This window comes from Phalangium opilio, unplaced genomic scaffold, assembly GCF_054372755.1.
Source record: "Phalangium opilio isolate 3A_F unplaced genomic scaffold, DU_Popi_V2 ptg000031l_1, whole genome shotgun sequence".
In the NCBI taxonomy this organism is placed as follows: domain Eukaryota; kingdom Metazoa; phylum Arthropoda; class Arachnida; order Opiliones; family Phalangiidae; genus Phalangium; species Phalangium opilio.
In genome coordinates, this window is record NW_028324158.1 from 932,555 (window position 1) to 943,626 (window position 11,072).

Below are 11,072 nucleotides of genomic sequence, written 5' to 3' on the forward strand. Positions count from 1 at the left end.
GGCTTCTAATCACCACCATCTTCTGGTCTTCGTCCATTCCACTTGGACACCAGTCTGTACACCTGGCTTCTACTCCATCGTCATCGTTGGGTTTAAGACATTCGCGGCGATCAGCTAGGGTTACGAGAAACATCTAGCCTCCCTAGGGTGGGTTGTCCACCAAAGGTTTTCGCAATTGCGGTTGTTCTTGCTTTTAGCTGTAGTTCGACACCCTTATATACTACCTATTTGAGTAAGGTAATGCAACCGGCGTATGCTTCATTTCAAACGCCAATATTAGTCAAGTCTCTCAAGAATGTCTAATTGTTCTTTATCAACGCGATGTAACGCTCAATAAGGCGAACAACTAACGAAGAAAATATTTAATATTAATTATATTTATTTTAATATTTAAGATAATCTTGTTTCTCAACTCAAAATTAAAACGGAAAGAGTTAAAAAGCAGTCTATGTTTTAGTCTGTGTATGCCCGTCCGTTAGTGCATCGCGTTAGCAGTTCGCTTTGTTTTGTGGAAAGAAATCCTACAAAACCTTAATATTTGGTTTTCTCATAATGTATAATTAATATATGGAAATATTTTTCGTAATTTCGATGCCTTTAGTGGTTTTGTAGCTATAAAGCTCTGTTTCATTTTGATATCCCAAGAATTTTTTTTAATATTATTATTTGAAATCGATGTTTATATATTACTTAAGCTATACTACATCTGTTTATAGCATAATCCTTTCTAAAGTGATTTCAAGAAGAACGTTACTATATTGGTCAAATGAACTTTCATTTGTCAATAGGCCTAGTGAACCATAAAGTAAACGCTAGGTTTTCGTTTCTGTAATGCAGAGACATTAACGGTTCAGAGTGAGCCGAAAGTTAATTACACTTTTAAATAATCAGGCTAAGATTTTATAATCATGGTGGAAGTCTGGGCCGCGTTGAGCAGAGCTCAGCGCTGTTAGCAGTGTCTTACAGAACGGGATTTTGGTTATGAATTTTGACGGCACGGTGCTCAGCGTTGAGCCAGCGCGGTCACCAAAGAAAATAGTCGGGTTTTTGGATAACGTGACGTAAAACGCGTAGTTCTCAGCTTGGCGAAAAAAACATGGAGGAATAAATACAAATAGCTCTTGCTGATTCTGATCATAGAGACTAGAAACCCCAAGGAGTGGCAGGAATGCCTCAACTTGTTGCCCTTTTTCATGGTACACGCAATGGGTACACGGCGACTTCCGCTAAGCAAAATTAAACGGGTCGGAAGCTCTCATGTACCAATTTATGAGCAACATATTATTTGCGCTTGTAGAGCGGGGGACCTGCCACTCCTTGGGGTTTCTAGTCTCTATGTTCTGATGGGACTATAGCTATTTATTTGACGTGAAACCAGTTGATCACGCGAGAATTTTAAGAGATATGTTAGTTTCTATGTTTAATTATAAAAGTTGTTCTTATCTATCTCCATAAATATGTTATCATACAATTTTTGTTAAGCCTTTGTACCTTGCACGCTTTATTGCGCTAGCTTCATTTTTAAAACACCGATGACCGGAGAAAAGCTATGACGACAGATCTCACCGGTAAACGTTTTCCAAAATCCGCTGTCTTTTTTGGTGAGCTCTGCTGAACGCAGCCCAGATCAGTGAAAGGTCTGATCGTAATCGGATTATAGCTTCGTGTTATCATGATTTTAATGGTGCACGTTTACTTTCAGTGTGTGTAGCCACAAATTAGCTTTGGTGTTATGTAACTTTAATCGTCATGTTGACAAACTAAGAAAATTGTTGAGGTGAAAGGAGAGGATACTGTTTACATGGCAACCCTGTTGTGAATATGGCTTTGAACATAGAGGGTATACAGTTGAGGAGTAGCAAATTGGGCCTTTACAAACACGTAAAGGTAATATCCCTCCAAAGTTTTATCTCTTCATTTCCCGTTTTTCCCCCATCGGATGATTTTAATGTGTACAAGTATATACTTATTGGATGTAAAATGTCGTCTGATTTACAGTATATTTTCTATGCTTTGTATACTGCTTTAATATTTCATAAATTTTAACTTCAGTATTTGTTCATAAAAAAAATAAACATTTCCATAACTGGGTAAATAAGTTTGTAGGTAGTCCTTCTCTTGACTCGGAGAGGTAATATTTTGGTTTTCTCAACTTGTTTCATATCTGGTGGAATTTAAAAGAGAAACCAAAATGGAAAAAGCCAACGGCACGCAGTGTTCCCAAGTACTGACTGCCCTAGACGCTGCTTAACTTCGGTGATCGGACGAGAACCGGTGTTTTCAGCGTGATATGGCCGTTGCCGAGAGTGCTAGTTAATAATTCGAATTTAATTAACCTTCATATTTATAAAACAATAACAAAAAGAACATATGTTTGCTTTTTTCATATCTGGTGGAATTTAAAAGAGGAAACAAAAAGGAAAAAGCCAACGGCACGCAGTGTTCCCAAGTACTGACTGCGCTCGACGCTGCTTAACTTCGGTGATCGGACGAGAACCGGTGTTTTCACCGTGATTTGGCCGTTGCCGAGAGTGCTAGTTAATAATTCGAATTTAAATTAAGTGAGACAAATTAACCATCTTTTTAAAACAATAACAAAAAGAAAATATGTTTGCTTTTTTCATATCTATTGGAATTTAAAAGACAAAAAAAAAAGTGAAAAAGCTAACGGTACGCAGTGTTCCTAAGTGGTCTCCCTCCCAAGTACTGACTGCGCTCGACGATGCTTAACTTCGGTGATCGGACGAGAACCGGTGTTCTCAGCGTGATATGGCCGTTGACGAGAGTACTCGTTAATAATACGAATTTAATTAACCTTCATATTTATAAAACAATAACAAAAATAACATATGTTTGGTTTTTTCATATCTGGTGGAATTTAAAAGAGGAAACAAAAAGGAAAAAGCCAACGGCTCGCAGTGTTCCTAAGTACTGACTGCGCTCGAAGCTGCTTAACTTCGGTGATCGGACGAGAACCGGTGTTTTCAGCGTGATATGGCCGTTGTCGAGAGTGCTAGTTAATAATTCGAATTTAAATTAAGTGAGACAAATTAACCTTCATCTTTTAAAAGCAATAACAAAAAGAAAATTTGTTTGCTTTTTTCATATCTATTGGAATTTAAAAGAGGAAAAAAAATTTAAAAAGCCAACGGCACGCATTGTTCCTAAGTGGTCTCCCTCTCAAGTACTGACTGCGCTCGACGCTGCTTAACTTCGGTGATCGGACGAGAACCGGTGTATTCAGCGTGATATGGCCGTTGCCGAGGGTGCTGGCTATAACTTGAATTTAATTAACCCTTATCTTTATAAAACAATAACAAAAAGAAGATTTGTTTGGTTTTTTCATATCTGGTGGAATTTAAAAGAGGAAACAAAAAGGAAAAAGCCAACGGCACGAAGTGTTCCCAAGTACTGACTGCGCTCGACGCTGCTTAACTTCGGTGATCGGACGAGAACCGGTGTTATCAGCGTGTTATGGCCGCTGCCGAGAGTGCTAGTTAATAATTCGAATTTAAATTAAGTGAGACAAATTAACCATCTTTTTAAAACAATAGCAAAAAGAAAATATGTTTGCTTTTTTCATATCTATTGGAATTAAAAAGACAAAAAAAAAGTGAAAAAGCTAACGGCACGCACACTCTAAGAAATAGAGGTGTAAGTCTACACCTTTTTAACTCTTTTTGATGGTGCTAAATTCAACACCATTTCCAGTGTTGGTTTACAACCCAAAGGGTGTTAAATTACACACTCTAAGGTGTTCTTTAACACCTTTAAAATTAGTTTATATGGATCGAAATTTGACACCGTTTCAGTTGTTCCTTTACACCCCTGAAAGGATTTAATAACACTTTTAAGCAATGGGTGTCAAAGATAAGAGTGTCGCATAAAACCTTTAACAGTGTCGCATAACACCTTTAAGAGTGTTGCATAACACCTTTAAGAGTGTCGCATAACACCTTTAAGAGTGTCGCATAACACCTTTAAGAGTGTCGCATAACACCTTTAAGAGTGTCCCACGAAACCTTTAAGAGTGTCGCAAAACACCTTTAAGAGTGTCGCAAAACATCTTAAAGAGTGTCGCAAAACATCTTAAAGAGTGTCGCTTAACACCTTTCAGAGTGTCGCAAAACACCTTTAAGAGTGTCGCAAAACACCTTTAAGAGTGTCGCAAAACATCTTTCAGAGTGTCGCTTAACACCTTTCAGAGTGTCGCAAAACACCTTTAAGAGTGTCGCAAAACACCTTTAAGAGTGTCGCAAAACATCTTTCAGAGTGTCGCTTAACACCTTTCAGAGTGTCGCAAAACACCTTTAAGAGTGTCGCAAAACACCTTTAAGAGTGTCGCTTAACACCTTTCAGAGTGTCGCTTAACACCTTTCAGAGTGTCGCTTAACACCTTTCAGAGTGTCGCATAACACCTTAAGATTGTCGCTTAACACCTCTCGGAGTGTTGCATAACACCTTTAAGAGTGTTGCATAACACCTTTAAGAGTGTTGCATAACACCTTTAAGAGTGTTGCATAACACCTTTAAGAGTGTTCCATAACACCTTTAAGAGTGTCGCATAACACATTTAAGAGTGTCGCATAACATCTTTCAGAATTTCGCTTAACACCTCTCGGAGTGTCGCTTAACACCTTTAAGAGTGTCGCTTAACACCCTTAAGAGTGTCGCTTAACACCCTTAAGAGTGTCGCATAACACCTTTAAGAGTGTCGCTTAACACCTTTCAGAGTGTCGCTTAACACCCTTAAGAGTAGTAGGAAATTTCTCACGTGCAGAACTATGCCCCTTTAAGTTAGTGTATTTCAGGAGTGAAGTGTGCTAATGGCTAACTTAATATGCATTAAGTCAGCCATTTGATCATCTTAAAATGCAGTGTAAAATTGCATGGAAAAATCGGTAAATTTTCCCGTATTAAACCTTCTGAAAAAAGGCAGACAGTTTGCGATTTGTACAAATGCAATGGAAATTAAATTGGTTTTTGAGGCCATAATATTCAGGCAGTAGATTTAGACGTTCTTCTTAAATTTAATAATCTCTTTTCACTAAGAGTTTTTCGAGCACCAGAAACGCGTTTAATCTAATTTACTCTACAACATTTACAAAAGCAAAACCCTTTTTGTACTCTAATTTTTCTCAAAATGATGATAAAACATGTCAAAAAAGCAAGTGCCCCACAAGTTGGCCTGTCAACACTAGACTAGAGGTCTGAAAATGGTCTCTACATGGTTTAAACTTAAACATCATACCAGTAATAGTTTAAATTTAGGTGTATTATGGTTTATTTTTTTACAAAGGAAACGTGCTATAGAGAAAAATCTATCCCGTTTACCAGTCCCTTTAGAGATCCAGAGTTCATGACGCTACTATTGATATTACTTCAATCCTAATTTTTTTAAGAAAAAAATACTAGCGTTGTGGTTTTAAAACCTAGAACCATCAGAGAACATTTGATTATTGCCATAAGAGAAGCAAACACAACAGGGCAGGGCTGCCATCGGAGGTGGTTTCCCTCACATCAAGAAGCACCGTTAGAGGCAGTGGGAGTTGGCCAGCCTTCCGCGTGTAGTGACCGGGGCTTCGTCTGGTGTTGCCTAATGCCAATATTAATTAACTAAGTCTATATTTATTCAAAACCAAGGAAATGAATATATAAAAATCATCAAAAGCTGAACTAAATATAGATGACGCAACAAAGAAGGTTAATTTAATGTTAAGTGTACACGGCGCCCACACTCTTCCTAAAAGGCTCAAAGTGCTGGGCTTCGGTTGAATAAAAATGTTTTAGAAAACCCTAATAATAACAAAATTTATTCTGATCTAAAATTTCTTGCTTCTGCTGATATAAATTTGAAATACAAACAAAACTTTCATTAAAAATCCATTAAAATCTCAACAATTTACTGTAAATTGTTTATTTCCCCAGATTTAAATATAAGTTTATCCTTTTAAGCATCATTTTGCAATAATATCAAAGGATATGTTATTGATTATGGCTTATTTCACCTTTCTTTTATATTTAGATAAGCTAGCAAATCGTTAAACAAGGTATCCCTTTACTACTCTATTATTATCGGAGATATATTAGCATTATACACACTCAGTAAGTGCCGTCTTTTGACGCTATTTCGTACTTTGGTAAAGCCGAACTAGGCGCGGGAGTTCGGTTAAGTGGTACGTCCCAAGGTTGGTTTCCATTGTAAATTCTGTTCAAGGGTAGGGAAAAAACACGACCATCAGAGAAATATTTTCATTATTGGTAACTCTTTAACGTTAAACAACCAGAAAACCTGACCTTGTAACTTCGCCAACATTATTAATTCAGGCCTATTTCGACAATTTTTTTCGGTACCCTTTAATTCGCCGAATGCGTCCGCAAGGGGCACGCTTTAGAACCTAAATTTCCCGCGAAATTTGAAACGCAGCAAAACTTGGCGTGAATATCCATATAGTAGACGATGGTCATTCTTTTTTTAAAGGGCTGAGGGATGAGATTAGATAATAGAACATCAAGAATTATTAGATTTTTAGGGATGGAATCGTTGTAACTTCTAAATATAAAATAAGGAATTTAAGAATGAAAAAACCCTTTCTATTCGTTAATTTTTCTAGTAAGTTTTTTATTTTATCTCATTAAGAGTGTCGCCTAACACTATTAAGAGTGTCGCCTAACACTATTAAGAGTGTCGCCTAACACTATTAAGAGTGTCGCCTAACACTATTAAGAGTGTCGCCAAACACTATTAAGAGTGTCGCCTAACACTATTAAGAGTGTCGCCTAACACTATTAAGAGTGTCGCCTAACACTATTAAGAGTGTCGCCTAACACTATTAAGAGTGTCGCCTAACACTATTAAGAGTGTCGCCTAACACTATTAAGAGTGTCGCCTAACACTATTAAGAGTGTCGCCTAGCACTATTAAGAGTGTCGCCTAGCACTATTAAGAGTGTCGCCTAGCACTATTAAGAGTGTCGCCTAACACTATTAGGAGTGTCGCCTAACACTATTAGGAGTGTCGCCTAACACTATTAGGAGTGTCGCCTAACACTATTAAGAGTGTCGCCTAGCACTATTAAGAGTGTCGCCTAGCACTATTAAGAGTGTCGCCTAACACTATTAGGAGTGTCGCCTAACACTATTAGGAGTGTCGCCTAACACTATTAGGAGTGTCGCCAAACACTATTAAAAGTGTCGCCTAACACTATTAGGAGTGTCGCCTAACACTATTAGGTGTGTCGCCTAACACTATTAGGAGTGTCGCCTAACACTATTAGGAGTGTCGCCTAACACTATTAAGAGTGTCGCCTAACACTATTAAGAGTGTCGCCTAACACCGTTAAGAGTGTCGCCTAACACTATTAAGAGTGTCGCCTAGCACTATTAAGATTCTCGCCTAACACCGTTAAGAGTGTCGCCTAACACCTGTAAGAGTGTCGCTTAACACGTTTAGCAGTGTTTTATAATGGTACAATACCGCCTGATTACCAATTTCTTAGTTATTTTATTTAAAGGAAAAATATGTTCTTTCATGAATATCATCTTTAAATAAATGTTTAACAAATAATATTTTACTCTAATATTCAAATATTAATGGAAATAAAAGACCTTATTTAAGAAACCAGCCATATTATAAATTTCCATGTTTAATTTCAAAGGGTGTTTTTAAAGTGTTACTTTACACTGTATTTACACCTTAAATTGGCCACAAAAACTCAAGGTAATAAAAACTCTCTTTTGGGTGTTTTTACGGTGTAAAAAAAAGAGTATTCTAAATTTACACCCTTTTAACACATTTTCAACACTTCGATTTCTTAGAGTGCAGTGTTCCTCAGTGGTCTCCCTCCCAAGTACTCTCCCTCCCAAGTACTGACTGCGCTCGACGCTGCTTAACTTCGGTGATTGGACGAGAACCGGTGTTTTCAGCGTGATATGGCCGTTGCCGAGAGTGCTATTTAATAATTTGAATTTAATTAACCTTCATCTTTATAAAACAATAACAAATAGAAGATATGTTTGCTTTTTTCATATCTGGTGGAATTTAAAAGAGGAAACAAATGTGAAAAAGCCAACGGCACGCAGAGTTTCCAAGTACTGACTGTGCTCGGCGCTGCTTAACTTCGGTGATCGGACGAGAACCGGTGTTTTAAGCGTGTGTTTCGAGCCCACCCGGGAGCGGTGTTGTGAGGTCTCAGATGTAACGTAATAAGTCAAAGCTTTTCCAACATACCTGACGACCCTATCTCTAAGCTTACGTGGCACAATGGTTTGCGCGTTTGGCTGTTAATCGAAAGGTTGGTGGTTCGAGCTCACCCGGGAACGGTGCTGTGAGGTCAAAGATGTAGATTAAAATTTCAAAATTTTTCCACAATACCTGACGACCATTTAATTTTTGGGCTTCCGTGGCGCAATGGTTAGCGCGTTCAGCTGTTACCCGAAAGGTTGGTGTTAAGTTTTATAAGTAACATAAAAAGCCAAAGCTTTTCCAGAATACCTGACGACCATTCAATATCTGAGCTTCCGTGGCCCAATGGTTAGCGCGTTCAGCTGTTGTTCAAAAGGTTGGTGGTTCGAGCCCACCCGGGAGCGGTGTTGTGAAGTTTCAGATGTAGCGTAAAAAGTCATAATTTTTCAAAATACCAGACGACCGTTTAATATCTAAGCTTCCGTGGCACAATGGTTAGCGCGTTCGGCTGTTAACCGAAAGGTTGGTGGTTCGCCGCCAACCAGGAGCGGTGTTGTGAGGTCTCAGATAAAACGTAATAAGTCAAAGTTTTTCCACAATACCTGACGACTGTTTAGTTTTTAGGCTTCCGTGGCGCGATGGTTAGCGCGGGCGATTGTTTACCGAAAGGTTGGTGGTTCGAGCCCTGCCGGGAGCGGTGTTTTGAGGTCTCAGATGTAACGTAATAAGTCAAAGTTTTACCACAATTCCTTACGACCATTTAAACTCTAAGCTTCAGTGGCACAATGGTTTGCGCAATCGGCTGTTAACCGAAAGGTTGGTGGTTCAAGCCCACCCGGGAACGTTGGTGTGAAGTTTTATAAGTAACGTAAAAAGTCAAAGCTTTTCCACAGTACCTGACGACCATTTATTTTTTAGGCTTCCGTGGCGCGACGGTTAGCACGTTCGGCTGTTTACCGAAAGGCTGGTGGTTCGAGCCCACCTGGGAACGTTGGTGTGAAGTTTTTTATGTAACGTAAAAATTCAAAGCTTTTCAACAATACCTGACGACCATTTAATTTCTGAGCTTCCGTGGCTTAATGGTTAGCGCGTTCGGCTGTTAACCGAAAGGTTGGTGGTTCGAGCCCACCCGGGAGCGGTCTTGTGAGGTCTCAAATGTAACGTAATAAGTCAAAGTTTTACCACAATACCTGACGACCATTTAATATCTAAGATTCCGTGGCTCAATGGTTAGCGCGTTCCGCTGTTATCCGAAAGGATGGTGGTACGAGCCCACCCGGGAGCGGTGCTGTGAGGTCTCAGATGTAGCGTAAAATGTCATACTTTTTCCACAATACCTGACGACCGTTTATTTTTTAGGCTTCCGTGGCGCGACGTTTAGCGCGTTCGGCTGTTTACCGAAAGGTTGGTGGTTCGAGCCCACGCGGGACCGGTGTTGTGAGGTCTCAGATGTAACGTAATAAGTCAAAGTTTTACCACAATACCTGACGACCAATTAATATCTGAGCTTCCGTGGCTCAATGGTTAGCGCGTTCTTCTGTTATCCGAAAGGTTGGTGGTACGAGCCCACCCGGGAACGTTGGTGTTAATTTTATAAGTAACGTAAAAAGTCAAAGCTTTTCCACAATACCTGACGACCATTTAATATCTCAGCTTCCGTGGCTCAATGGTAAGCGCGTTCTTCTGTTATCCGAATGGCTGGTGGTACGAGCCCACCTGGGAGCGGTGCTGTGAGGTCTCAGATGAAGCGTAAAATGTCATAATTTTTCCACAATACCTAACGACCATTTAATTTTTGAGCTTCCGTGGCGCATTGGTTAGCGCGTTCGGCTGATAACCGAAAGGTTGGTGGTTCGAGCCCACCCGGGAACGTTGGTGTTAATTTTATAAGTAACGTAAAAAGTCAAAGCTTTTCCACAATACCTGACGACCATTTAATATCTGAGCTTCCGTGGCACAATAGTTAAATGGTCGTCAGGTATCGTGGAAAATTTTTGACACTTTCCGTTACATTTGAGACCTCACAACACCGCTCCCGGGTGGAGTCGAACCACCAACCTTTCGGTTAACAGCCGAACGCACTAAAAATTGTGCCATAGAAGCTTAGAAATTAAATGGTTATCAGGTATTGTGGAAAGATTATTACTTTTTACGCTACATCAGAGACCTCACAACACCGCTCCCGGCTGGCGGCGAACCACCAACCTTTCGGTTAACAGCTGAACGCGCTAACCATTGAGCCACGCAAGCTCGGAAATTAAATGGTCGTCAGATATTGTGGAAAAGCTTCGACCTTTTACGTTCCTTATAAATCTTCACACCGACGTTCCCTGGTGGGCTCGAACCACCAATTTTTCGGTTAACAGCCGAACGCACTAACCATTGTGCCACTGAAGCTTAGAGATTAAATGTTCGTCAGGTATTGTGGAAAAACTTTGACTTATTACATTACATCTGAGACCTCACAACACCACTTCCGGCTGGCGGCGAACCATCAACCTTTCGGTTAACAGCCGAACGCGCTAACCATTGTGCCACGGAAGCTTAGAAATTAAATGGTCATCCGGTATTGTCGAAAAACTTTGACTTATTACATTACATCTGAGACCTCACATTACCGCTCCCGGGTGGGCTCGAACCACCAACCTTTCTGTTAACAGCCGAACGTGCTAACCATTGAGCCACGGAAGCTCAGAAATGAAATGGTCGTCAGGTATTGTGGAAAAACTTTGACTTATTACGTTACCATTATTCTTGTACTTGTTGCTTTAATTCAAGCAAATGTAACGATATTCATTCAAAAAACTTTCAATAAGAAATCGTTGTTACGGATTTTGTATCTTGAAGAAAAAAACATCCGTTTTTTCGGTACACTTTTGAATGCATT

At 39.6% G+C, this 11,072-nt stretch overlaps 1 long non-coding RNA gene, 2 other non-coding genes and 4 pseudogenes across 3 annotated transcripts; 1 reads left to right on the forward strand and 6 right to left on the reverse strand.

Moving 5' to 3' along the window:
• Positions 1-2,424: 2,424 nt before the first annotated feature.
• On the reverse strand, positions 2,425-2,527 carry LOC149687012 (5S ribosomal RNA; annotated as a pseudogene).
• A 135-nt stretch (positions 2,528-2,662) lies between these two features.
• Positions 2,663-2,781, reverse strand: LOC149687013 (5S ribosomal RNA; annotated as a pseudogene).
• A 122-nt stretch (positions 2,782-2,903) lies between these two features.
• LOC149687014 (5S ribosomal RNA) lies at positions 2,904-3,006 on the reverse strand (annotated as a pseudogene).
• Positions 3,007-3,143: 137 nt separating this feature from the next.
• LOC149687015 (5S ribosomal RNA) lies at positions 3,144-3,262 on the reverse strand. Its single transcript, XR_016383913.1, has one exon. It is a non-coding gene; the product is annotated as a 5S ribosomal RNA (ribosomal RNA).
• Positions 3,263-3,383: 121 nt separating this feature from the next.
• On the reverse strand, positions 3,384-3,486 carry LOC149687016 (5S ribosomal RNA; annotated as a pseudogene).
• Positions 3,487-7,630: 4,144 nt separating this feature from the next.
• On the reverse strand, positions 7,631-9,588 carry LOC149687017 (uncharacterized). Its single transcript, XR_016383829.1, has 2 exons — positions 8,495-9,588; positions 7,631-8,427 (listed from the first exon to the last, which is right to left on the reverse strand). It is a non-coding gene; the product is annotated as an uncharacterized LOC149687017 (long non-coding RNA).
• Positions 9,589-9,984: 396 nt separating this feature from the next.
• On the forward strand, positions 9,985-10,057 carry TRNAI-GAU (transfer RNA isoleucine (anticodon GAU)). Its single transcript has one exon. It is a non-coding gene; the product is annotated as a tRNA-Ile (tRNA).
• Positions 10,058-11,072: the final 1,015 nt, after the last annotated feature.